At 42.1% G+C, this 26,821-nt stretch overlaps 1 long non-coding RNA gene across 1 annotated transcript; it reads right to left on the bottom strand.

Annotated features, from left to right (window-relative positions):
- Positions 1-10,901: 10,901 nt before the first annotated feature.
- LOC114060713 lies at positions 10,902-18,633 on the bottom strand. The gene is made up of 3 exons (XR_003571943.1): positions 14,995-18,633; positions 14,021-14,132; positions 10,902-11,471 (listed from the first exon to the last, which is right to left on the bottom strand). It is a non-coding gene; the product is annotated as an uncharacterized LOC114060713 (long non-coding RNA).
- Between the last annotated feature and the right edge of the window lie 8,188 nt (positions 18,634-26,821).

Genomic DNA, 26,821 nt, shown 5'->3' on the forward strand with positions numbered 1-26,821 from the left:
TTTCTAGCATCAACAATTCTCTTTCTGTAATAAAAAGTAGTAAATAACTGTTCTAAGGCAGCTGCAAGAAAGGCAGCTCTCTTTAAAAGAAGTCTGCCAAGCCAAACTTGTCCCTCAAAATATATGTTTTGTAAAAGCCTTCAGAAAATGTTGGGTTGAACTGTTCCAGTGTTATTGTGAGGAAATCAATATTTCCCTGAAGCCTTTGCAACCCCCAAATTGTAGCATGTTGTTTGTGCAGAAGAAGCTGAAAGTGAAACTGTCTAAAAATGAGAGTGAAGTAAACTGGCCTGTTTCTATAATTTGCCCTAAAATTCCCCAAGGTTAACAAAACAACACACTTGAGCAGTCAAAAATGAAATATTCCCCTAATTGAAATAGCTGAAGTAGAGGATGTTGGTGGCATTTTGGGGCGGGGGGGCAGTTGCTTTTCTTTCAGCCTTTGTCTCTCTTCCCTCTTCCCTCATCCTTCCCACCTCCTTCAATGCCCTGTCCCTGTGCTGTGCTAAGTGCTACCATACAGCAGGTCTTCCAGGCTTCATCCTCCAGTGGAAGCATCAAGGAAGTCATGCAAGATCCCCATGTGCTTTGACACTGAAATTAGTGAATTGCCTGCAGTGGCCTCCCCACCACAGAAGAGATAACTTTTTTGCACTGCTCTGAAATGGCAGCATTCAGAATATCAAACGGAGGTGGGAGCACCAGCTCCATCAGACATTGGGATGCATTTGGGACGCTTGAGCTGGCAAAGATGTGGACAGTGCTCCTGTGTATTCCTGATCCCTGCTACGAACTCTGTCAGACAACACGGTCATGGGTCGAGAGCTCCTTAGGATTAGGACTTGAACAGATGATACCAGGAGGAACAGAGTTCATCATCTTGGATACTATGACTGTAGGTGGGTATTTTCAGCTGCTGAAACTGAGTGCAGAAAAGAACCACATTGGTTTGGTGAGCTTGGCTGAGACCTCTGTCAAGAAAATGAAAAGGGAATGTCTGGGAGACATGTAACTTGCTCTACAGACACACTGATGTGGATGCAGCAGCTTTACAATGTTATATGTTCACCTGTCTCTGACAAAAACGAAGGGTAAGCCAGTTTGTGGGAGCAGGAGAACAGAGAGCAAAGGACCAGAGGAAAGCAAATGCTGTGCTGCCTGGAAAAGAGACTGCTCTCTTTGTATTCTTTGTGCTTGACTGAAACATCTTCACAGGATTTTTCTCCCTCTAATCTGGAAATAATTCTGATTTATTTTAAGCTTTCTATTAAGACAAGTCACGCAGCACTGCCTGGCTGGCAGCGGGAGGCTGTGTGCACGTGTGCGTGCGAACAAGTGTGTGTTTCCAAGGGTGCTGCTGCCTTTTTTACTTGACACTGCAGTCAATTATTGTGTTTTCAATTATATATAAAAGCCAATGATGGAGTTTTCAGCTTTTATAGCACCACAAATCACAGAGTCCTTCACTGTACATGCAGCACCACTGCCACAGTGTAGCGTGGGAGATCACAACTTCCCCATTCAGACTTGCAGAGGAAGCAGCGTCATCAGGGACCCCCAAACTGCAAAAGGACTCCCCTGGGGCAGGCAAACCTTCACAGGCAGCTGCTACTCCACATGGTCCTTCAGCCACTAGACTCTGGCCGACAGAGAGGGAAGGGCAGCGTGATCCTTGGGCTGTGCCATGGAAGGGCAGGAAGACCTATTTATCACATGCTTCACCTCTTCAGCAACACATTTTTGAAGGAGCTGTGCAGCTTGGATGGGCAAGGAAGAGTTAAGGTGAGGACGTCATTCTTGAGAAGGGTCATGATATGGAGAGTGACACTGGCTACAGCACAACTTCTATGACTGCCTTAGTCACACGTTGTGTCTCTTGCCAGCTCAAAGTAACTTGGTAGATCTGAAGTGAGTAGGCTGGAAAACTGATGGGAACTGGGATCTGTTTCTGAGAATGATCATTTAATTGTACTGATATAGTCACATATCCACTGCTACATTTGCAGAGTTAACCCTAGAAAAAAGGGGCTTGAGCTGGCAGATCAGGAGTCTTTTTCTTTGAAACCAAGTTATGTAAGGAGAAAAAGGAGGCTGTGATAGAGCGATAGTCCTCACCAGTAGGCAGAACATGCACCTACCCCAGGAATCTGGACAAAGACTCGCCACTGCCAGGCTTGGTCTTCCCTTGGCTTTGGCATTTCAGCATCTTAATGCACATGTAAATAGCCCAAAATTGTCTGGTACAAGGGCAGCCTCTCCAGTTTTGTTTAGTAAAAGAGGTATTAGCCAAGCCATTTTTATTCTGCTCTGCTCTGGTGGGGAAGGGGGTGCCTGAATGCGTCAGCAGGCTGCATTTCACCTGTGGCAGATTGGTGGTAACCCAGCAGTCAGGTCCATGAGAGCAAGGCTGTGAGAGCCTGAGCAGAGCAGGAACAGAAATCAAATCATTGCCACACAGAGTGAACAAGAACACTTGAATTCCGAGACTCTAGTGAGAAAAATAAACAGAAGTTGTCAGCTAAACTGGATATATTGACTGTAGTGCAAACTGGAGGAGTAGTGACCCTGGTGACTGGAATGGAGTCATTCAGAATGATCCCGTTTCACCCAGAACATACCTTGGAAATTTATGCTCCTTTGCATAATAAGCTACAAGCGTAGGAGGATTCCATCAGGGTAAAGAATGCTGTAAGTTTAGGGAGACAGGGACTGGTGGGAAAGAGAGACCACTGAAAGACTCAGTTAAATGGAGTTGGTTACCACTCAAGGCTGAGCTTTCACTATGGAATTGGGACTTCAAATAGGGATATTTGTGTGGAGCAGATTGTGGCTTTAGCTGAACATCCCAGTTAAACCAATTCTGGTAAATCCTGGAGATAAAACTGGATGACTGCTCACTAACTGGACTCTGCTTTACACTGAGCTTCAGAAGTGGTGGGAGACATTAGGCTATGATGGTTGTGATGAGTTGAGATTTTGAATTAATTTTGTGCCTAAGCCGAAGGAAAAAAAAAAAAAAAAAAAGGTCAAAGGAGGGACTAGAGTCATGTATTGCTAGAAAACAGCTCCTGGAATATCTGCTGCTCCATTTCTGAGGAGACTGAGGTGCTACGGATAACAAATTGGGATTCAGAATCAGAGTGCTGGATGTTAGGCATGACTGAGGGACCTGGGAACGCTGCTAACATATATGAGAAGCAGGAGTGGAAGGGCATGCCAGGGGAGCAGAAGGATTCTCTGAAAAGAAAATGAACGAGAAAAAAGTCTAATCAAAGCAGTTGATGCCAGCAATATTCATTATAATCGGGGTTCCTGAGGATAAACAAACCCAAAGCTGTGGAGGATGAGAGGGACCTTCACAGTCCCGCAGTATGTGGCTCTCTGCCTGCGAGAAGGCAGAGGATATTTTGTCTGGACTGGATAAATCTTTGGAAATGGCATTTGAAGTAGACATGAAATAGGGTTTGGAGGGAACTAAAGCCTGGGAGAAGATCTGGCTAGATGGAATATAAAACCCATTAGTGTCTTAATGCATAAATTGGCAGAACTGTACAACAGCAATGAAAAACAAGCTACTGGGAGCCTGAACTGTTATTAGATTCTGGTGCCTCAGTGACTATTGAAATAACTATTTTGCAAGAGTGTGGCTGCCCATAAGGTACACCACACAGACACAAGTGTACAATGATCTCCTCTGGTGCAGGAAATGTGTCAGCTCTGCTTCTACACACACTCCCAGTACAAACTGCTTACTGGAGAGTGTGCTTGAGATTTTTTGTATTCAGCATCATGTGCAGGATAAAAAATGGGCTTTTCAGCAGCCTATTCCTTAAACTAAATAGATTCCTTTAGATCTGACTAACTGTGGAAGCATAATACAGAAATAGAAAGACTCATAATTACCTTACCTACAAAATGATGTTCTCCTGTAAAGGCTCCTGAAATAGTCAGAACACCTTAGGATGAGGGTCAGTTACCTTTCTGCAAGTATAAACTTGAGATAAGTTGGAGTATGGCAAGATTAATGCCTTTGCTTTAATAGCAGGGCTTGATCCAAGACTGTAGAAACGATGTAAGTACCCAAGCGAGCCCAGAAAGCCTGGTGGATCAAGGAATGCCAGTGCAATGACCCAGTGTGTGTAATTCCCCTGTGTGGCTGGTATTAAAGGGAAATAGAAAGATGCATCTGACTGTGGATTTCAGAGCATTAAATACTGTAACTCTGCAAACATCACCTCTTCTTGTTAAAATGCCAGAAATTACGGCAGCAGCAGTACAAGGAGCTAAGTGGTTTTTGGTCGTAGATCTTGCAAACACGTTTTTCTTCAGCCCTATAGCAGAGAGATGTTAGTAAAAGTTTATTTTTTACACTTCAGGAGGAAAAAAATATTTCACATAAGTTCTTCAAGGATTTTACAAGTTCCTGTGGTCTGTCACATACACGTCACCTAAATGTGGGAGAAATTAAACTGCAAATCTAGGAAGCATCATATGAGGCTCACACCTGAACTGAGGGATTTCAGAAGAACAAGCATGTCAGCAGACTGGAAGTTTTGGCTGCAATCCAGGAGGAAGAATTGAAAGTCAACAGACAAAAGGTTCAATTAGTGCAACAAGAGGTAAAATATTTAGGAGTAATACTAGGTATTGAAGGCCAGACTCCTGATAAACAGTGTGGCATTAATTCCAGAGCTATCCAGCCCTACTGCTCTGCCTACCTAACAGCACTGCACAGCACATTTAATTGTATGCAGGATTTTATTCTGATGTTCACTGGAGTGAGTCATCCTCCAGCTAAGCTTTTAGAGAAAACTAGGCAGTGGGAGCAGGGTGCAGGAAAGCAGGCAGCTCAGTCAAGCTGAAGCCAGCCCTAGCCCAAACTGCAGTGCTGGGCTGTCTGGACCCAGGAAACCTCCTCATGCATGGTCTGTCTCTGTCAGCCAGGAAAAAAGTGCCAATTTGGCACAAAAAGAAAGATACCATGTTACAGGTTATTGTCTGTGCATCTCAAATCTTATTGACAGCACAACTCCTTGTCAAAAGGAATAAGTATCTTTAGTCTGGAAATCAGAAAAATTGGATTATCTTGTTGGAGGAAGGCCAATGGCATAACACACCGGTCATGCTTCCTTGAAATACAAAGTGTTCAATAAAGCACAGGATGGTGTGTATCAAGCTCTGGGTTGGCAAAATGGACCCTGACATGAATGACTCAGAGAGTTAGAGCTGGAACGGGACATGTGGCACAAGCACCTCTGTACCTCAGTGGTGGAGGGTGCTGAACATGAGTCAGATATCGCAGCCTCCTGATGTGCAGTGGCCTGTGCAGGTTTAATTGCCGCTGTCAAAATACATCCACATAAACCAGAGATCTGCTTTACAGGTGGTTTAGGTTCCTGTGGAGTAAGGCTTACATAAGATGTGCTCCAGTTTGTGCAGAGAAGAGCAGGAGGCAGTGGGGCAGGTCTTACCTTGCTCAGTACAAGTGGCAGAAATCCCATAGGCATTGTCAGGCATGCTTCCCCATGGACTGAGCAAACAAGGATGAAGGATTTCATTTTGCTGAACAAGTTTTTTGCCCATCTAGTTATAAAGCAGCAACTGCACAGAGCAGAATGCCCACAAACCTCAGGATATGAAGAATTTAACTTCTAAAGGAAGCTTTAAGGAAGTTAGTACAGGTGAATGGCAAAAATTAGGATGTGTTGTTCCCATCTAAATGACTCCACAAACAACTACAGTGAGCCATGATTTTATTCCTTGACATGACATGAAGTGAGATAAAATCTGGCAGCCTGTGGCTTGGACAGGGGCACTCTGTGCTGGGTTAGGAACTGGCTGGAGGGCTGGGCCCAGAGAGTGCTGGTGAACGGGGCTGTATCCAGCTGGGATCTGGTCACTAGTGGTTGTCCCTCAGGGATCAGTGTTGGGCCCAGTCCTGTTTAATGTCTTTATTGATGATCTGGATGAGGGGATTGAGTGTACCATTAGAAAATTTGCAGATGACACCAAGCTGGGAGGGAGTGTCGATCAGCTGGAAGGCAGAAGGGTTCTGCAGAGGGACCTGGACAAGCTGGAGAGATGTTCTGATTCCAAGGGGATGAGGTTCAACCAGGCCAAGTGCCGGGTCCTGCACTTTGGCCACAGCAACCCCCTGCAGCGCTCCAGGCTGGGCACAGAGTGGCTGGAGAGCAGCCAGGCAGGAAGGGACCTGGGAGTTTGGATTGACAGGAAGCTGAACATGAACCATCAGTGTGCCCAGGTGGCCAAGAAGGCCAATGGATCCTGGCCTGGATCAGGAACAGTGTGGCAGCAGGAGCAGGGCAGTGATCCTTCCCCTGTACTCAGCTCTGGTGAGGCCACACCTGGAGTGCTGTGTCCAGTTCTGGGCCCCTCAGTTCAGGAAGGACATTGAGGGGCTGGAGCGGGTCTGGAGAAGAGCAACGAAGGGACTTGAGCACAAGTCCTGTGAGTAGAGGCTGAGGTAGCTGGGGTTGTTTAGCCTGGAGTAGAGGAGGCTCAGGGGAGACCTCATCGCTCTCTACAACTCCCTGAAAGGAGGTTGTAGCCAGGTGGGGGTCAGTCTCTTCTCCCAGGAACCAGAAGTAGGACAAGAGGGTCTTAAGCTGTGCCAGGGGAGGTTTAGATTGAATATCAGAAAAAAACTTGTTACAGAGTGATCAGACATTGGAATGGGCTGCCCAGGAAGGTGGTAGATTCACCATCGTTGGAAGTTTTTGAGATGAGACTGGATGTGGCACTTGGCACATGGCAGTGTTGGATCAAGAGCTGGACTTGATGATCTCAGAGGTCTTTTCCAACCCAGTTGATTCTATGATATGACTCTGACAGAATCAGTGGTTAAAAACTTCTTTATCAGGTAAATTGCAACTGAAGGGTCTCACAGATTAATGGATGAAAGGATCTGACAAACTGCAGCAGGATAATCAGCAAACAGCTGAGCAATTAGGACAAAGTGTTCATAGAACGGATAAAAGGTATAAAATGTTAAATAATCAACATGAAGAATGGCAAGTAGTACATCATGGGCTCCTGGGAAAGAGCACAACTTGGGCTGTAAGGGGGATGGATCTAGCACTAGCACTTATAAAGGCATTTCCATTGTTTATTACTTCAAGTGAGTTCTGACAATGTAAGGCAGCTTCATCAATCACAGACAAAACTTTGGAAAGGAGAAAAACACTAAGCTATATGAAAAGTTGTCTTTATTTTTCAGATGACAGAAAGGAGTGAGTATTAACCAGACAGCAGACCTGGATCAGCATAGGAACATAGAGCTGCTGTGGTGTGTAAGAACAACTCTTCCACCTGTTGTATTGGACATCATTGTTACTGAAGGTAGGAATATTATTGAATAGTGTTGGATACTTTCTGGTCTGCCCCTTGTGTCAGTGCACAGTTTGCATGCGGCGTGGTGTTGCCTGTGTTTTGCAATGGGCAGACAGGACTGGAATGAACAGAGCTGTCAGGGATGCTCCCTGAGGTGGCTGCATCTGCCTCCTCGCTGTTTTGCACCCTCTCTGTCTGAGCTAAGCACCTTCTCTGGCAGTGTGGGTGGTCAGTGGGATAAAACCAGTGTGTAGGCCTTGATGTACTCAATCCTGGGCAGCAGCATAGAGCTCTCAGGCCTTTATCTCCAAGTTCCCTGGTCATCCACAACTAGATGGCTTAAAACTACATCAGCCCCACTTTCACAGAGTTAGTCATGCACTGTCGTTGCTGTAAGAAAAACACAGACTCATCCAACAAAGTCCCTATGTTTTGTTTCCTTTGCTCTTCCCTCCATTCTGCAGTCCTATCCACTTCAATTTAAAAGTACTGTCTTTAACAAGAGACATCCCTCTTTCCTGAGAGGCCAGCGTGCCACTAACAAGTAGTGTAGACACAGCCATGCACTATTGTTCCTGTCACCTTTAATCACACAGTGATCACCATCACGCTAAATCCCTTCTTCCCATCTGCATTCCTCTGTCCTCACCCCTCAGTGCAGCCTGGGCTTCTCTTTCCTTTGTTTCTCCACCTTTGGCCGTCCCCAGCCTGTGCAAGCAATCCAATGGCTCAAAAAGAGAAAACTGCCTTGTTATGGTGGTAGGTCTTTTTCCTGTCACAGGGACTTGTTTTTTCTACCATGAACTAGAATCTCTTGAGAGAAAGCAAGCTAAAACCGTCTTTGAGCTTCCTTTTCTGTTCTGCCCTCCTGGTGCACGTTAAAAATGAGAAGAAAAGGGGGGGGGAGATTAAAAAAAAACACGAAGAAAAGAAAAGAAAAAGACCTTCAAAAAGGAAGACTTTTCCAAGAGCCCAAACAATCAATCGGACAATAGGAGATAACGATTCCACCTCTGCGCCCTCCTCCTGCCGGACAGGAATTGTGAGCCCCGCATCTGCCAGAGGTGGTAAAAGACCTCCGTGATCCGCCTCAGCTGGGTGATGAGCTGAAAAGCTCACTGCTCACGCTGCAAACAAAGCCTTGGCAGAGGGCAGAGGTAAAACCACCTGGGACCCGGCCTTCTAATCAGGCCCACGCTGTGAGCTCGTAGTATTAATCCAAAAGCCGGTGACATCAAGGCAGGAGGCCTGCGTGACCCCGAGCCCGTCCAACGGTGGCTTACACTACCCAGTACTGTATGTTCCATTTAATAAACTCCATTGATATATTTAATAAAGATACCTCATACTTCCACAGTTTCATGTGTGACCTCTCTGTGGTTGCTACCAAAAACACAAAGCAAAAGAGTCAAGGATCATTAGCTGACGAGGCAAAACTGCCCCTTCCCTTGCTCTTCTATTTTTCTTGTGAATATCAACTGCTTGGGAGGCAGCAGTTGCTTGTAATCTTCCTGTCTCCATTACAGAAGGGGCAGGCTCCTGTGAGAGCTTGGGAACAAATTACAACATAATTGCCTGCAGTTTGGGCAGCTCACAGTCCCACTCACTGCCTTCAGACTCCTCATGCCAGCACGCACTTTCTGCCCAGAGGCTGTGTTGATGGGCTCCTGTACAGTCTGGGTAGTGCTGTCACCCCATCTTCCCCCCAATTTTGTGGTGTGGAAGGAGGACTGACAAGCACCAGGGGCCAGAAGACATCCATTAGCACCCCCCAGTGTACCTCCTGAGGGTCCCTGGCTGTGCTGCACAAGCCAGGGGACTCACTCTGGCTTCTGAAAAAGGTCATCTGCCTCAGCAGGGGAGGAAAAAGATGAATCTCTACCTCTGTAATTTTTTTCTAGGCAGGCTATGAAAAAATTTTTTGTAGAAAAAAATGTGTGTTTTAAAACCTAAAGAGACAAGGGTTGGTTTGGTAGATTCCCTTTTGAGTTTTAAGCTTTCTGGGGTTTTTTATTATTACTGTTTTATTTAGTGCTTGGGTTTTTTCGCATCAGAAATAGTGTCAGTTGTCAAACAAGACTCATGATTGATTTGGTTTTTTATGTCTTGCTTTCAACATCCTCAAAGGTATCTAATTGTTCAGGACATACTGAGTATCTGCACTTACAGAAATCAAGCCTCAAGTGGAACTCCCCTGAAAGCCAGGCACTGGGAAGCCAAGATTAGTTTTCAGAAAGTAAGTGGTTTTCATTTTTCTGTTTTTCAAGGACTCTTTCAAGGGCCAAGCAGATGGATGGGAGGTCCACAGAATAGAAACCTGTGGTTCTAATGGGGACAGAAAAGTGTGTGTGGAGGGGATTGTTTGTTTGGGGTTTATTTTAGCTAAATCATCTTTTTGTTTGACAGCAATTTACACTGTTTATGCAGCTGGAATGCCAGTGCATTTTTTGTGTGGACTCTTCCTTTTCAACAAAGGACTGAGAAAATTGCCACACTAATTCTCGGAGCTTCCCAGCAGCTCTGAGGCATAACCCGAGGAGCAATTTCCAACTTAAAAATACAAAGGCAAACAACAGAATAAAAGCACGGTTCGCTTCAGAAAGCCTCTTAGGCAGCTATGGCTCCATTCTCATGGAATTTTGAGTGGAGGTTTGGGTATGTGTTGAAGACCAAGCTGGCCTTAGTTGCCTCATGGGCTTTTCAGGAGCACTTAGGGCTGTGTTAGTCTTTTAGGCAGCCTGGAGTAGCCTGCTGAGCAGCAGCCGTGGCAGCAGTGACCTACCTGGGAGAGGCTCAGCCCTCGTCCCAGCGAGGTGTGAGGGCTGTGGCAGCAGAGTGGTGGGACTGGCAGTGCACACCGCAGGTGTCCCCACGTCCCCCAGCCCTGAGCCTGGACGGCTGAGATACGGCACAGCTGCACCCCGAGGTCCTGGCAAATCCCAGCCTTTGTACCCTGGTAAGTGGAAACAAAACTCAGAGCTGGCATATTAACTCTTATCTAGTGCTCACCATCTGGATCGACCAAAATGCCTTGTTGTGTTAGAAAAATAACGCTAATCTTGCATCTGCGAGGGGGCACACTGAGTCGTAGGATAGGGGTGGTCCTTCTCCCTGGGGAGCACCATGTATTCCCGGGGATCCTGCACCCACTGAGGACGGGTTTCACTGGAAAAGCGCACAGACACCCTCTCTCCGTTTGCATGTGCACAGACACCCCCTCATGTTTGCATGTATTTGCTATATAGCTGTCCCACACATTTTCCTTGCTAGCCTGTCATAACCATTACTAAAATATGCTTATCTCATATATGCAAATAGTAGGATATTTATAAGATTCTTTGAAATTTCCATAATTGTGCTGTAAAAAAAATCTCTTTGCTTATCTCACAAAGTGTTGTAACCACAGTGTTACTTTTATTGAAATCCAAAAAATCACTCAGCAAAATAAGAATAGTTAGAAAACTGTCAGTTTTTTATATTTTTGAAATAGAAGGGAAAGAAAGTGAGCAAACCAGGCTTTATTATTTTAAATTAGAAAGTTTAATGCTCACCAAAAAGGATATAAACTGTAAATGTATTTTAGCAGTTCCTAGAGAAAAAGAAAGGTTTTAATAATAACACTGTGTGCTCCTATATCATTTTCATTAGAAAAATCTCGGAGCACTTTCAGCTTATTAAAGAATGGAATGCCTCAGAAGACTCTTGGGAGGTACCATAGAAAAGTAAAGTAACAAGTATAAATCCACATTATGCTCCATACTGTGATTACCTGGAACTTCCAGGCCATCTTGGGGAGGTACAGCTTCCTGTTATGTCTCAGGATTGCCAGGCTGCCCTGCCTGGCACAGCCTCACCTGGCTGGGACAAGAGTTGGCTGTGTCAGAGAGGGGCTCCACTGCACCAGTCTGCTCATTTTGTGGGTGAGTTAACAAAGGCATGGAAGGTTTTTCCCAAATCTTGAGTCCTGCCCTGTGGGGACACATGAGGAGCTCTGCAGGGATTCCTCTGCCTCCTTTGGGGAATCCTGGATGCTCTCTGGCCTCACATGAGTAGGTTGCTCACCAGGTTTATCACACAGGAACATGGCCAGGCAGGCTCCTACAAATCATCTTGGGAATGATCTAGAGAGGACAGAAAAATAATATATTAACCTAAATTTAGCAAGAGTCATAAAATGTTCACTGAAACAACAAAAGGAGGAAGAGAGGCTGTAAAGGTAGAGGATATTCCCTGGGCTGATGAAGAAAATAATATTAAAAACTCCCTGGTGTTTAATTTCAGAAAATACAATAGACTGAGCGAGTGCCCAGAAGAGGAACAGCATGTTAACATATCTTAGATAAACAGGAGCCAAGTTGTTAGCCTGACAGAAAAACGAGAGAGCCCATTAATGCAATGGGGGAAAATAATAAATTAAAAACCAGATGGTTCAAAGATGTGATTGCATCTTCAGCTTCAGCAGGAGGAAAGAAGGGGAATACATATGTATTGCAGGCAGGCCAGGAACACAAAAGCTGAAAAAACATACACGGACAGGAGAGGCAGGCTCATCATAATGAAATTAATTAAAAGAGCAGGACCTCAAGTTATTTTAGGTCCCAGTGGTAGAAACACCAGAATTCCAAGCTCTATTCTTCATTTATACAAAAAGTTTCCTATTTCATCCATGCTCAAAAAAGGACCTCTTCCTTTCTGTGCTAGATAGTGAGTCAAGGCAGATGGGAATTATTCTGAGCTTGGAGAACACAAAGCAGCACAAATTAATGGCTTACTGGCAGAAAGGCACTTTAAAGCACTTTGCCAAAGCACATTTTATTCCTACATTTATCCTACATACATATTTTTTTCTTTAGTTCGGTTCAGATAAGAAGTGCATGACTAAGCAGAGATACATATCTGTTTTGTGTATAGGCTGGAGGGGGCATTAAAACAAACAAACAAACAAAAAGCAGAGGAAAGAAAGGGGGGGAAAAATCCATAATGGCTGGTGCAATGACTTAACAACTTGCTTCATGTCACTCAGCACATAGAAAATAGAACAACCCCATCTTGCCAGCTTGAACTCATCCCATAATTTCTGTGTGGGTTTCTATGCATCTGCCTGCATTCTGTCACATATATACACATATGTATATCCACACCCATATCCTACTGTTTCATATGAAGAAGCTTATCTGGGGGGATGGAGGGAGATCCTCATGGCCATAGGGACCTTGGCCAGGATCCTGGTTCTACCATAATGGGAAGTTTTGCTTTTGGCTTCAGAAATGACAGGGTTTCACTCCAGTTTCCTTTGCACCAGTGAGGTTTTAAATCTGCAGCAAGACTTTCTCTATCCAGCATTATGCTTCAGCCATTTCTGTGAGAAATCTGGAAATGGTTTAAATATGCAAATTAATCATGCATAAACAATTTAGGTTATGATGCTGATATTACTTCAATCATAATTTGGCAGGATGATGGAGGCAGAAACTCAAACTGTACTTGTTTTGAATATTGTTGATTCTTTCATGACTATTAACTCTCAAGAACTCAGTTTTATATCTCTTGGGAACACATTCCCTCTGTGCTTAGGATATTAGGAGATCAGGAGGTGTAGGTTCAGTTCTTGTTACAAGACTTTCAGTTGCTTTCTTAACTTCCTGTCACCCTTTTTCCTCTTGTGTAAAATTAGGATAATGACATTTCTTCATATGACAGCAGCTTAATGCATTGATGTCTAAAATGCTCAGGTGGAAGGGGTTGTACATTTCAGAGATTACTGTTTATTACCATGATTGTTATCACTGATATTTCTGGGAGTTTCACTCACATATGTAATAAGGGCACAATATTATGAACATTTTGCCTGATTTTGAACTTAAAACCAATTTTGTTCTGAATTAATTCCTTTGAATAGAATTATTCCTGAACTACATCAACTAGGGACCAGCTGCTGACCCCAAGTGTTTAAGAACTACAGATAATCATGGATGAAAAGAGACAAAAATACATTTTATCTAAGAAGTATCTACTGTTGTGATAGAGACTGAAATTAAAGTATAATCCAGAGAGAGAGAGAGAGGGAGAGAGAGTATTCTTTAATTAAAATCAGCTACCTCAAAAGATGGATTTTCTCAGGAGTGAAATTTGCACTGTGCTGAAGGCTTTCCACTTAAACCCTTGATGATGCAAGGAAAAAGAATTCTCAAGGAGTAATATTGGCATTAGCAGATAGTCACATGCCACTGCACAATAAGGCAAAATTTGTGAAGAAAAAAAAATATATGGAAAATAGAACAGCAAGATGGACAAAACAGGAAGCTCTCTGAAACACAGACCCATGAGTAGCCAACAGCAAATGAATAGTTTGGCAAAGAAAGGGACAAAGAGAGAGACTAGAAGACAGAGAAAGAAAAATTAAACCAGAAGCAGCAAAGATCAATGAAAACAATCAGCATATTCTGCCAGGAGATATGTCAAAAAAGACTGAAAACAAGGCTTTGGATAACCTGTTCAAAATGATCCATCGTCCCACCCACCATCTCCATAGCGATTAATGGTCCCCACCAAGGACACATTATGGTTCAAGGCATGGAGATTGTATGGACCCCTCATGAAAGTGGCAGGTGAGCAGCACAACATCCATTTTGGGTAGTTCTGGGACATGCACAGACAGTGCCTTCCTCACCTTGGGAGAGATGCTGCTGCTGGCAGCACGCGCCGGAGGGGAGCACTTGTGACGGGCGCTCCAAAGTGAATCCTGTTCCGTTCCCATTTTAGTTACCATCACAGATGGCTTCCTGCAATACAAAGAAGGCTCTTGGCAAGGCAGTGTGCTGGATAACATTAGAATTGGATGCGATGGAAGTATTACCTCACAGAAACACCCATTCACCAGCATTCATTTCATTGTGTGCAGCACAGTAGATTCGAGCAGATACTTCACACTGACTTCCTTGCACATGCAAATCTCTCTTGCATGAATCTTGTCTAACAACCAGGTGGACTCTGAGAGAAGTGGTTCTGCTGCACTGAGTAAAATTTATCTCTTTTTTTTTTTTCCCTTCCTTTTTAAAAAGTATTTCAAGGCTAAAGTGGAGGAGCTGCTGCAGTGGTATCAGAGACTCTCTGGCCACATCACTGGAGACATGGGCAGTGGTGTAGGCAGCAGCAGAGACCCTCCCTGTGCTCAGGACACCTTATTGCTAGGGACAGGACACACATAGCTTCAGTGCCTATAAATACCTTGTAGCTTTGGTCTGTGCGATGCAAATGTTTTTGTGGAAAGAGCCTAAAACCAAATTGTTAGTCTAATATTGGCCATGATATTGCAGCCAGGCAGAATGGGATATGTAGCAGGGGACTTTTTAATGCATCAAATTAAAAAACCTGTGCAAATCTTGGCTGAGTCCAGGTTCCCAAAGAGCTACTGTGGATTCAGGACAAATTTCAGTTCAAGCAGAAGGGTTGGCTAGTCATTAAAATACATCATACAGGTAATCTGGCTCATAGTCCCAGACCTTTAAAGGGGTTTTAATACCAATAGTACTCCAGGTGCTAAAACAGCTTGACCAAATTTGGCATTAGCTACCAGCATCTCTTGAAAGGAAAATAGAATCCATGGCAGTAAAAGAGCGAGGCCTTCCTGGTGATGTGACTTACATTGGGAATTAGTGGATCATACTGAGCTGAGTTGCATGTTCTCAAAGTTATGGTTTCTCATAGCAGCTCTCATCACTCCTCATTTGCACAGCTCTGCCAGTCTTGCTCGCACAGATGCCGCAGTCCTGTGGAGCCCCTCTGAGCACGCAGGGCTGCGTGTTCTGTGGGACTGAGAGTCCAGCCATGCTGGTACATGCTGGCGAGCAGTATTCACATATTAACAGATTTCCACTCAAACTGGCAAATAGGAATGTCTATGTTAGAAATGCTGTGTGAAAGCCAAGGCAACAAAAGTCAAAATGTGCATATGAGAATATGTGGTACACACAGTATATGTCACAATGTTTACCATCACTTCAAAACATGCACCCGCCCACAGTTCTTCACTAGCAGCATCCTGGAACTTCTCCAATTGGGATTTGCTATATGAAGCAAAAGTCAATTAAAATCAGCCATTATTGTACAGATCATGAGATCCATAGTACAAGATCCCATACTCATCCCAGATGCTCATTAATAGCAGTGTGTTGTAAACAAGTCCAGGACAATTGCTTGGGGTTTGTGTACTTTTCTGATTGCTGTGTTTGCTCAGTTAACATATAACATTTCAAAATGGCTTGGATTAAAATTTTTAGCAAATAGCAAATTCCCCAGAAACACAGTTGTGTTGCATTCTGGAGCTATTGCAAATGTAGGTCAGAGTCAGTAAGCAGGTTTTTTGCTAATGAAAACAGAGGTGGGGGGAGAAAGATTTGGTGAAAAGGAAATCATGTCTACCCAGCTTGCTAGAGGAAGACCTGCAAGCACCAGCTCACCCACTTTTCTTTCACCAAAGAGCCTATTGCTGTGTGAGGTGTGGTGACTCATCTCTGCATCACACGGATCCTACATTTTTAGCTTGGGAAGTCACCACCTGCTAAAGGCATAGTGTGCTTGGTTGGGTTCCCTCAGTGTCTTGAGGAGCTCTTCCATATAGTTAAGAAAACATGATTTTCCAGGGATGTAAACTGTGCAGTCTCATGTTCAGAAGCTCAATAATTGTACAAATTGAAAAGCCAGTTCCTGCCATACTTTTATTTGTGAAGAAACAGCATTTACTGGGCCGATTCAGAGAAACCAATGCACGAATGGCCTTCAGCTGAGATGATTCTGCTGGGTGGGCGGAGACTTCCAGTCCTTTGAGGAGGGCTGAGCATCCTTCTGTCTGCTCCCAGGTAAGACCTACACGGAATTACAGGTGGACCTGACCTCAGAAACAGAACAGTGTCAGGTTTTTTCAGTTGAATAAAACATTAACTTTATATGAAACAAACATCTTTGGTTTTGAAAAAGATTTCCCCACCCCTACACACACATAAATGCACACACTAATTTTTCAGGGCTGATTTATAAACCAAAAAATCTGTAATTAGCACAATTTTATTTGTAATTGGCAGGGATAAGTTATTTGCTTTAGTGTCAATATCAGTAGTAATGGAAGTGCACTTGCTCTTTTGTTTTCAATTCTTTCACTGCATCTTCCCATTTAGTTTCAAGGTAAGATCAGTATCTGGAAAAAAGATGTAATTTATGCTTTTATCATTTCACAAACTTCAGCAAATCTACTCTTGATAATGTATTATAATTACACTGGTGATCAGAACTGGATTTGAAAATGTAGGAAGCCTGGCGTCAACTGCCACTGTGTGTCTGACCAGATCAGAAAATGAAAACAACAGTTACTGGCATTTATTGTCAGAGGAGCTTCAACTCAGATTGCAGACAGATACGGACTGCAAATATTAAATGGCTATTCATTTCATATGTATACTGAATTTCTATGGATTTTGAGACTGGTGCCCTAATATCTGTCAAGCTTGTTCCCATTTGCTTCTTCCAACAGTTCCCCTTTAAGATAAGCTTTCCTACTCTAAAGCCAAATGCAGTGCTCCCCACTGTGATGGATTCCTTCTTTTTCCTTCCTAATTGGAGCCATTTCATCAGATCGAATTTTGACAGAGATAGTAATTGTCATCCAATTTTAAGGCAATGACAAGATCAATATGAATTCTCAGATGACAAGTATTATTACTGGGTGAGCACAAAGAAACAAAGAAAATGAAAAATCCATGTTCTAGGGATCAAAACAGTTTGAGGCACATGCTTGCCTTGATCCACGTGTATGTGAATCCTGTTGACAACAATAGACGCTGTGTATGTGGATGGATGGGATAGAACAGATGGCCTTTGCCAGTCAAATAGTGCAGCAAAACGAGCACCCAGTGCTTTAGTACGCTGCAGTTTCGGTAATGTGGGAGTCAATTAACTTGCCACCAAACAGGCTTACAGGGAAAATTACCCAGAGCCCCATCTCAGAGAATTCTGCTCCTCCTTAACATTTTGTGCTCCTTCTGTTTCCAGAATGTCAGGAGTAAACACCCAAGAAATCCCGGTTCTTTAAGGTAAATATATTCAAAGTATATTTATGCAGGCAGAAGTATTTGATTATTTTTATAACATTGTTTAAATGAGATGATCTGATTAGTTAATGGTCCGAAGAGTTCAGACAGAGTTCAAATAAGGATCTAAAATGTGTTGCAGCATCTTTAGACGTTTTCCACACCATAGTGGTTTGAGGAGAGATTCTGCCATGTATGCATAACTTGCCAGATACTGTCATTTTATTTTAGTAGGTTCACCCTGCAACAAGACATTTCTTCAAGGCATTTGACCCTCAGAGTTCAGCTCTTGTTCCATATTTGCTACTCAATGTGCATTCAAGTTGCCACTGCAGGGCCGCTATGTACATGCTTATCTTGCTGTTAAAACCAGACCTCCTGCTTTTCCCACCCCCAAAGTGTTAAATCCAAGGAAATGGATCCTGTTTGTTTTTTTTTTCTTTCTCATTATTTATATTCAAAATACAGTTTAACTGAGGAAAGGCAAAGTAATACATGGTTGTCGCACTAATTGGCAGCTGCAGTGGTAACAACCATGACAAGTTTTAGCTCTGTCCACTTCAACCCAGCCAAGTCATTAAAGGTTTTGAAGCAGAGAATTGGGTTATGAAACCCAGTATACAGTGGTAGCTAAGCTGGTATCCCTGGATTGCTAAACACATTCTTAACCACCCAAATGCAGGTTCAGTAGGATTATGATCTGTGGAGGAAGGTCTCAGCCAAGCACTGAAAAGATGTTTGTTAGCCTCCAAAATATAAATAAAATATTTACAAAGAGAATAATTGACTTTTGATGTTTACTTCAGGCTATGGTTAAGCAGGCAGTGTCTGTACTAAGCAATGCAGTGACCACCTGCCACAAATGCTGTGATATTTGACAGATCCCTTTCTGCCAAGAACTATAATTCCTATTTAAATCTAAATAGAGGAGCCATGAATGCAGATTTCTCATCACAAAGACACTGATGTTAATCCCCAGTACAGAAAAATAAGAAAAGCCAGAACGTTTTATTGGATTTTATATGGAAGATAATTAAACAGTATTTCTTCTTTACTTGGTATACAGCATCCCATCAACATTCCTGCTGAAATTTGTTTATAAAGAAAGCCAGAAAGTTTTATTACATTTTTATGTAAAAGAAAATTAGCATTTTGTATATCTGAACTTACATTAGAATAACAAAAAGCGGGTAAACAAAAAATGACCAAAGAATGATGAAAATAAACAGAAAAAAAAATTTAAGGAAAGCACAACACTCTTCTCATACACACAATTTCCTATTCCAAGCATGCAAAACAAATAAATGTTTATGTGCATATGTATATATTGTATATATTCATGTAGCAAGCAGTTCTGAAAACCTAAGCTCCCAAAACTTAGGAAATGCTACAATTAGATGTACTTGCACACACTTAATGTGGCCTTTTTGATTGTGTACACATGAACGTATGCTATTTTTTTTCACACACACACACACCCCGTAGAAAATGGTGCAGTGTAGGCAGAAAATTGGCTGTGAGAATGATGTAATCTCCAAGAGAGCTGCTTTGCAGGAGCCTGTTTCTTTTCTGCCCACAACCCAGTTTGGTATTTTGGATGTACCCAAGGAAGTTATCTTAGCATGTTTCCCAGCAGGTGGGTGCTGCCAATCTGAGGCTGTAAGAGAATGTGTCTGAGGGTGCATTTAAAGCGTGCTTATTAATAGAGGGGAGGTGGGGGGCGGGGGGAGCTGTATCCAAGGTTGCATCCTCGGCATTTAAAAATGTTTCACTTCAGGCTGTGCTGCCATTTACTGCATTATGTGATGCATGTGGATTTGCCAAACAAAAGATGTTTATGAGGAGAGTATATTTTAAGATCCTTTTCATGACTGCACAGACCCCTCTCCAAGCAGATGGCCTGACAGTTGCAAGGAAACTATTCATAAGCCAGAAGTAGCATTTAAAATTCTTTTAAAAAGACAGTTTGTTCTCCATATACATTTTAAGCAGGTACTAATTCTGCTCGCAGCAGCACCTTCCCTGCTTCCCAGCTCTTTCCCGGTCTGACAGCACCAACTGCAGCCGCACGGGATGTGGGAGCGCAGCCGACAGCAGCCCCAGCAGGGCGGCATTGGGCTGCCATGTCACTTCAGCACCCAGATCCACTCCCTCTCTGGCTACTCTCAGCAATGCTTGGTGCAGAGGGGACCATTAAAATCTAGACTCTACTCACAGCTGACCTGGAGTAATATAGGAGGTATGACAGTTTCCCTTTTATACCCAAAATAGGCTGTATCTGCAGCGACAGTGTTTACTGGGCATGTACAAGTGTGTAGAAACATGCAGGATTAGTGAAGAACTTTCCAAGGACATGAATATATTTAATTCCATTTTCATTCACAGCCTTGACTGTTACCTAGATGTAGTTGAAGTTCTTTGAGGAAAATAACCACCTGAGAACAAAGTAACTGAACCCAAGCCACTTCACCATTACTAAGTTTATGTATTCTGGGACAAATCTGTTGGAAATTACTTCATACAGCTGCATTTGCTGACCCTTTTAATTGCCTGCTACAGAACCTCCTGCTTGAAGGAAACAAGCACTCCCATATCATGCACTTGATAAATAAATAATGCCATCCCTCTGGAGACAAAAATTCCATCTCTAACCAATCTAAGCACAAGGACAGGGACTAACTGTCCTTCCAGTTTGGGGAGATGGTTTATTTTTGCTTTTCCTTCACCTCAGGAACTGAGGCTTATTATTCGTAGCATCAAACACATTTAGAAATATTTCTGAAAAATTTGCCTAATATCCTGCAGCAATGAGTTGCAGGGTTGATTATACACTGCACAAACGTTTTCATCATTTTTCCTTCACCTTTCCATGCATATTTGTGCTTCAGAGAAAACAAAATAAATAGCCCCTTCTCTCTGCTTCTGTTATATCATCTTTTACTCTTGTGTTTTGTAAACTAAACAATGCTAGTCTTTTTAATCACTTTTTAGATGGAAGCATCTTTCCTCATGTGTTTAATCATTTTTGCTGCACTTCTTCTAACACACATGTGAGCACAGATATACCCTGGAGCAATCAGAAACTCCACTAAGAACAGGTTTTGAGGCTTAGCAGAGGTTTGCTCTTTGCTCCCTAAACAATCCCTGTTCATCTCATTCTAAATTCACTTTTAGAAATAAGGTCTCCCAGCACAGGTGCTGAGATGTGTGTGCAGATGTGCAGGTTTAAAAGCGAGGAACAGGACAGAAAGGGCAGGAAAACTTCATCTTGCATTCAGTCACCCTGACTTGATGGAGAAATGAAGCCAGAGACTGGACCAGGGTAAGAATTTGTTTCTGCTGTAGGAGGATGAGCCCCCCAAAGCCCACACCTTTCAGGTAGATAATTTGTAGATGATGCTGTTTTATCTTCCAGAGTCTCACCTCTACTCCAGGCTGCCTTTGTCCTTTACTCGTGCTGCTCAGCACTGAAACTGCTCTTTGAACAGTGATGGTAAGAATAGATCTGGTGCTACAGCTCTGCTCAGCCCGAAAGGGAACACGAAGGAGAAATGAGAAGCTGGTGAAAAGTCTCAAGGAGAAACATGCTCTCTAGGTGGGACCAGTGTCCTCATGAAGGTGCAGTCAAGTTAGATTTATATTTGTGATGGTGATAGATGGTTACTAAATAAACTTCACAATATTCAAATCAGTGTTTAGAGAAGAGGAGGGGAGGGTTAGTCTCTTCCCTCATGTAGTTATAACATCTTTCTAATTCTCTTTTCTCTCTTTTTTTTTTTCTTTCTTTAAAGTTAAGGCACTTCCCTTTCACTCTTAAAATCAAAGTGAATATATCTTGTCCTTGGAAAGTTCTTTGTTAATCCTGTTTGTATTTTTTAAATGCTATGCAAACATTTTCATTGTGGATTAATGTACTGTTTCAAGGCAGTTGAGATTTTAAGATTGCCATTAATTCAGAGAAAGGGACTTCTCTTACTGTGCCAGTCCTTTTGGAAACTAATTTCATTCAATGCCCTTTTGGAGGCTTTGCACTGGAGTGCTAAATGAATGCTATGAAAGGCCATATTAAAGAGGATTGTATGTAGTTGACCAGGGTTCATACCAGGGACTAGTTTTAGATAGTGTCTTACATTGAAAATATGATTCTTCAATTATACCTCCTGTTGCAGAAATGAAATTACCTTGAATGCTTGGTCTAGTAGGCTTATTTCTTAGAACACAATAGTAAATGGTCAAATTCTTCCTCACAGTAAAACATATCTGATTAAAAAATGAAAGACAGAGACAGAAATGTGAAAAGCAAAGGCAGTCATAAGAGCCCTGGGATCAGTGAAAGGACAACTTAGACAAAGACTCTCCATTTGAGTTGCTCCAATAATTCCAGGATTGTCTGAATGCTTCAAGTAGAAGTGTCTAAAGTGCCTAATGTTCTGCCAGCTGATTCAGGATGCTGCAATGGGGGGTCAGAGGGCCAAAGCAAATATGCAGAAGCTTTTAAACATATGCACAGGTAGTAATCAAAGTGATTTGCAAATAAGTCCTCTTACAAAACTTAACATCTTTGAGATCACAATCATAAAAAATAATTGATACAATTAGGGAAATGAAGCTACATTTGGTGTGACTGCAGCAATTCACATTTATTACATTTCTGAGTGTTTTCTTGTCTTCTTTCCCAACTCATAATGTACATCTGATTTATTTGGAAAGTAATAGTGATTGCAGTCCTTCTCTGGTATTTTTTTTCTGTCTCATGATCTGGACCGATGTTTTAGGTGTGACTTCACCGTGCAGAGGGTCCAACCCTGCAAGGACACACCAGGCCTTGGCCAACCTGCTCTGGCAGGCAGTGTTGGCAGGCTGGTCTTGGCGTTGATTGGATTGAGTGCCTGCTGCTGCTGAATATACACACAACCTACTGCGGTGTTTCTAAACACTCTGCCTTTCTAATTCCAGGATTACAGTACTTAAAGACAGGTAAGGATGATGAACAAGTGGAAAGGATCTTATGTCCTTACATCCACAGGGAGTTTTGTGCCTCTGTCCTGCTGGCATTAGTCATGTAAGCCTCTCATTCATCTACCTTGGGAAGACTGATTTGCTCAGCCTTTGGTGTTTTCATCAGGTTTTGATGTGCTAGCTGAGTGAACTCAATGATTGCTTATGTGTATGGGAATTAATTATGAATTTTGACTATATAAAGCAATCTTGTGGACTCAGGCTTCTTTAGTAATCTGATCCGTTAGCCACTGCAACGCTGACTGACTTAATTTGCACTGCAGATACCACAGCTAGAAGGCAGCAGACATTTGTGTAGAAGATGGGATGTGGAGTTTCACCAACTCTGTGCATTAAATTCTTAGCCTCCACCTCTTGCCTGGGTAGCATATGATGAGACGCACAAGACTAAGCACTGAAAACTTGTCCTATGACAAAGATTCTGTTGATTTTCTTTCCTGGAGAAAACAACTTAGTCAGGCTGCAGTGCTCTGGCTTGCTGGGCATAGATGTGCACCTTGAGACTCTCTCTCATGCTCTCACTTTCTTCAGAGACAGAGTAAAATGTCCCAAGAGCTATAGCTGAAAATCATAACACAAGAGTAGGGTGGTTGTTTTCTTCTTTTAACCACTCTCTTCCTTTTCTTATTTAAAGTATTTAAAATTATTCTTAAGAATATGCAAAGCAATTTGAGACCCCAAGCCACCACCTGCAGGAATCTTATTGTTTTCTAGAAAGGAATCATTTTTGTTTTCCAAAAAAGACCTGGAGAGGACAAAGAAACATTTCTATATTGTATGCATTAGCAAGAAAGATTAGACAGGCTATAATCTTGGTCAGTCTGACTTCTACAATTATGGAAAATTACAAAGATTGATGTTAGTTGCAATTTATCTTATTGCACAAGCTGATACAGAATGAATCTTCTCTTTTGAAATACATATTTCACTGAAACTAGACTATATGTGAAGCGATTTCTTTTCCTTTCTTTTCCCTATCAGATTGATAATAGACTGTGTAGGAAAGTGCTGAAAACACAAAAAAGAAAAAGTTAGAGTGATTCGAATTGTCATGGCAATATCCTAGATTTTTCAAGAAGTTTGGTTCTGTTTAGCTAGTCACTTTAATTTTCCTTCGCTAACTTGTCTCCATTCTCTGCCACAATGATAATTCTTTATATGACTGTCAGCCCTTTGCATTGTGACAGCTTAAATTAATGTTTTGATATTTCTCTCTTTGTAAGAATACAACAAAGAAGACAACTGCCAAGGATAGGACAGAAACTGTATGAATGTAAAACAGACATTGTGCACCAATAAAGCCAGAAGGAATAATTTTCATTTTATTGCCTTGTTAATAAGCTTTTGCAACAACTAATCTTGGAGACTTTGGGTTCTATGGGCTAGAGTGGCCCTTATGCTTCATCTGGATTGTGGTAAACAAGGGACCTTGGACACTTCTGGGAATACTTCAGCCAATTTAGGTCGGAAAGGTTTAATACCTCAGGCAGTTTGATTCAGCCGCTACTACTACACTAACCATAGATGTAAGCTTTGGTGGATTAACTTGTTTTATAGTCATAAACACAATAGCACTTGTTCACAGCAGAAACTCTTTTGAAAACTAATGTATGTTCATCTCATTTTTACATACCACCTCTCCAAGTGTTAAGAGGATCATTAATAAGAATTCCGGAAGGAAGATGCAGGAGGAGTTTGAAGGATTTGATCTGGCACTTACAAAAGAAATGATGAAAAAGAATTGTCTTAAGATTTTGTGGAGGTTTACACCAATCCTTATCTAAGGTTCAAGGCCTTTAGCAGCATTGTTCCTGTTCTTAATGCATGCTTCGAAAATCCCAACCCATCTGGCATTGCCATAAATGAAGCTTGACTTCAATGAGGATGGTGTTTTTCAATGTTCTTTAAAAAATCCTTTTAAAAAGATCTGAGATATTCAGATGCAGTTTAATGTTTCAGTATAGCTGAGGATTTCATTATTACCTCCTCTCATTTTTATCCTTTTCCGTCTGTTTTTGCTCTCACACATTCCTCCAGGACCTGGCCTCACCTGAGAGATGAGGAATTTAAATGAAAGTAGAACAAAAAAAAAAATCAATTAATCCATTCTTTGTGGCAGAAGCCACCAGATGATGCTGTTACTCTTATAGCTTCTTAGCATGTGAGCAAGATTTCAGTTTTTGAAGGAATGTTGCATTGTTATTAGCTTAGTTTTACAGTAATCCTCTGAGAGAAGCTACCAGCAGAGTGTGTTTTTTGCCTTATTCTCTACAGGATGCAGTTCTTGGGACAAATTACTTTCCTTTTAGTTAAATTTCAGTACCATGCTGCAAAGTAGTGCGTTCTGGAAGTAGCAGGAACTTCTGTGATGACTGCTATGATACCACTGCCATAGGGTAAAAATAATAATAATTTTTAAAAAGCATTAAGAAAATAGGTTTTACTTAGGAGAAAGTCCACATTGCTTTCTGTTTCATCAGCAGGTCAGTACCGAAACCCCAAATTCTGTCACTACAGAGAAAGAAGCAATAGTTGTCACAAAAGGAAGACACTGAAGAAGTAAAGGATACTCTCACCACTGTGGATGTGTCAGGCCATATAAAAAAGCCATAAGGAGAGCAGTTTGGATCTCAAACCATCCTTTGACCTATACCTCTCCCTCTTCAACAAAGTGCTGGTCCCAGAGAGCTTCAAAGAATAGATGAAAAGTGTGAGACATACTATTTGTCTCAATGGACCACAAGTGCTGAAAGCTAGGGATGAAAAATTTAACATCAAATTTGTCAAATATTTCACTGCTGATGGGATCATTTTAGCAGAAATGACCAATGGCAGTGCTTATCCATCAAATTGAAGGTTTAATATAAAAAATAAATAACATGGGAGATAGGGCTTCTAGTGCATGATTCATTTATGCATTTTAATTAAAACTCTTGATTGTTTAAATGCAAATGAAGCAAATTCAGAAATGCCAGTACATTGCATCAGCATGCTTAAAATCAGCAGCAGAGATTGGGTTCAGTCAGGTATAATGATGATAGTGAAGCATATGAGAAAGTTTTACGGTCTCTGCAGAAGGTATTGCCACCAGCTGCTCCTTACTCTGCTTCTACCAGCAGAAACAACCCCCACAGCAGTCATCTGAGACAAAAATGAGAGCTCATGCCTCAGCCAAGCTGTTACTGGACAGTGATCTCAAACTAGGAAGTTGTACTGAAGGGCACATGTCATCGATCAGACACTGCCAGATCTGAACAAGGCAAGACTGAACTAGGCTGGAGAGTGCCCTCCATATACCTGAGATTATCTTTGGCCTGGGATTTCTAAACTTGACTGACATTTAATGTAAAATAAGTTCTGCTTATTTTTATAGATCTTACAAGAAAGAATAAGCAAGCGCCTTACAGAGCTGATGCATCCAGGCTTTGCTAAGCCAATTAAGCAATCGAATCAAGGTCTCAGTTGAGATGGACTAAACAAATCAGTGAGATTGAATGGCCAAAATTAATATACTAGGAAATTAAAGTTATGAAGTTGATACCAAATTTGTTTCATCGGTCTTGGGCTGGGGATATTTACGGGGGGAAGCTGTTTTTTCTGCAATCTGAATGATGTTTGTGTCCATCTGGTCCAGGGTTTGTGTGGGTTCTTTCTAAGAGAGACCTTCTAAAACAAAGAGTGATCCAAACTGGTTCCACTTAAGGAGGAGGTACAGCCACCACAGTGCTGTCAGCAGTTCTGCTTCATTATTTTCTTCCTTAAATCTCCCTATTGTAACAAGTTATTAGCTTGCTGCTCTGATTTTCCCTTTCTAACGCAGAAAATCTTTCCATAGAAGTGACACAGATGACAGCCAAATCAAGCAGTAACAGCTTTGGGGAAAAAATAATAAATCCAGAAGAAATTTCCTAATTATATGCAAGATTTACAGAGTTTGGTGTTTACTTTTAGGGACCTGTATGTAGTGCTGTTTCTCCATTATAGAGTGCAAATATGCAAGTGTGTCTTTGAGATAAGGCAGTATCGTCCTCATATAATGAAAAGGAAATGAAAAGAGTGAGTTCAAAATGCTTTATATTTTGGGATCTTCACTTGCGGTGTTGACAGCAGCTGCAACAAAGATTCAGATTGAAGACAACTTACATTCATATTGAACATTTCAGTGGCATTAACACAGTCAGTAACAAGTCTTTTACCTCTTTTCCCGTGGATTGTTCAGTTACAAGAGGGAAAATAATGTCCAGAAGCTGTCCTAGGAATGAATGCTCTTCTTTCCATCAAGATCCTTGCTCCTTTCAGAGTCCTGCTCCTGGTGATTAGGACCAGACCTTGCGATAGAGGATGTTGCCCATGGAAGCCTTGAGCCATGG

This window comes from Empidonax traillii, unplaced genomic scaffold, assembly GCF_003031625.1.
Source record: "Empidonax traillii isolate 1590-97213 ecotype Southwest subspecies unplaced genomic scaffold, ASM303162v1 scaffold287:size763773, whole genome shotgun sequence".
Classification (NCBI taxonomy): Eukaryota; Metazoa; Chordata; class Aves; order Passeriformes; family Tyrannidae; genus Empidonax; species Empidonax traillii.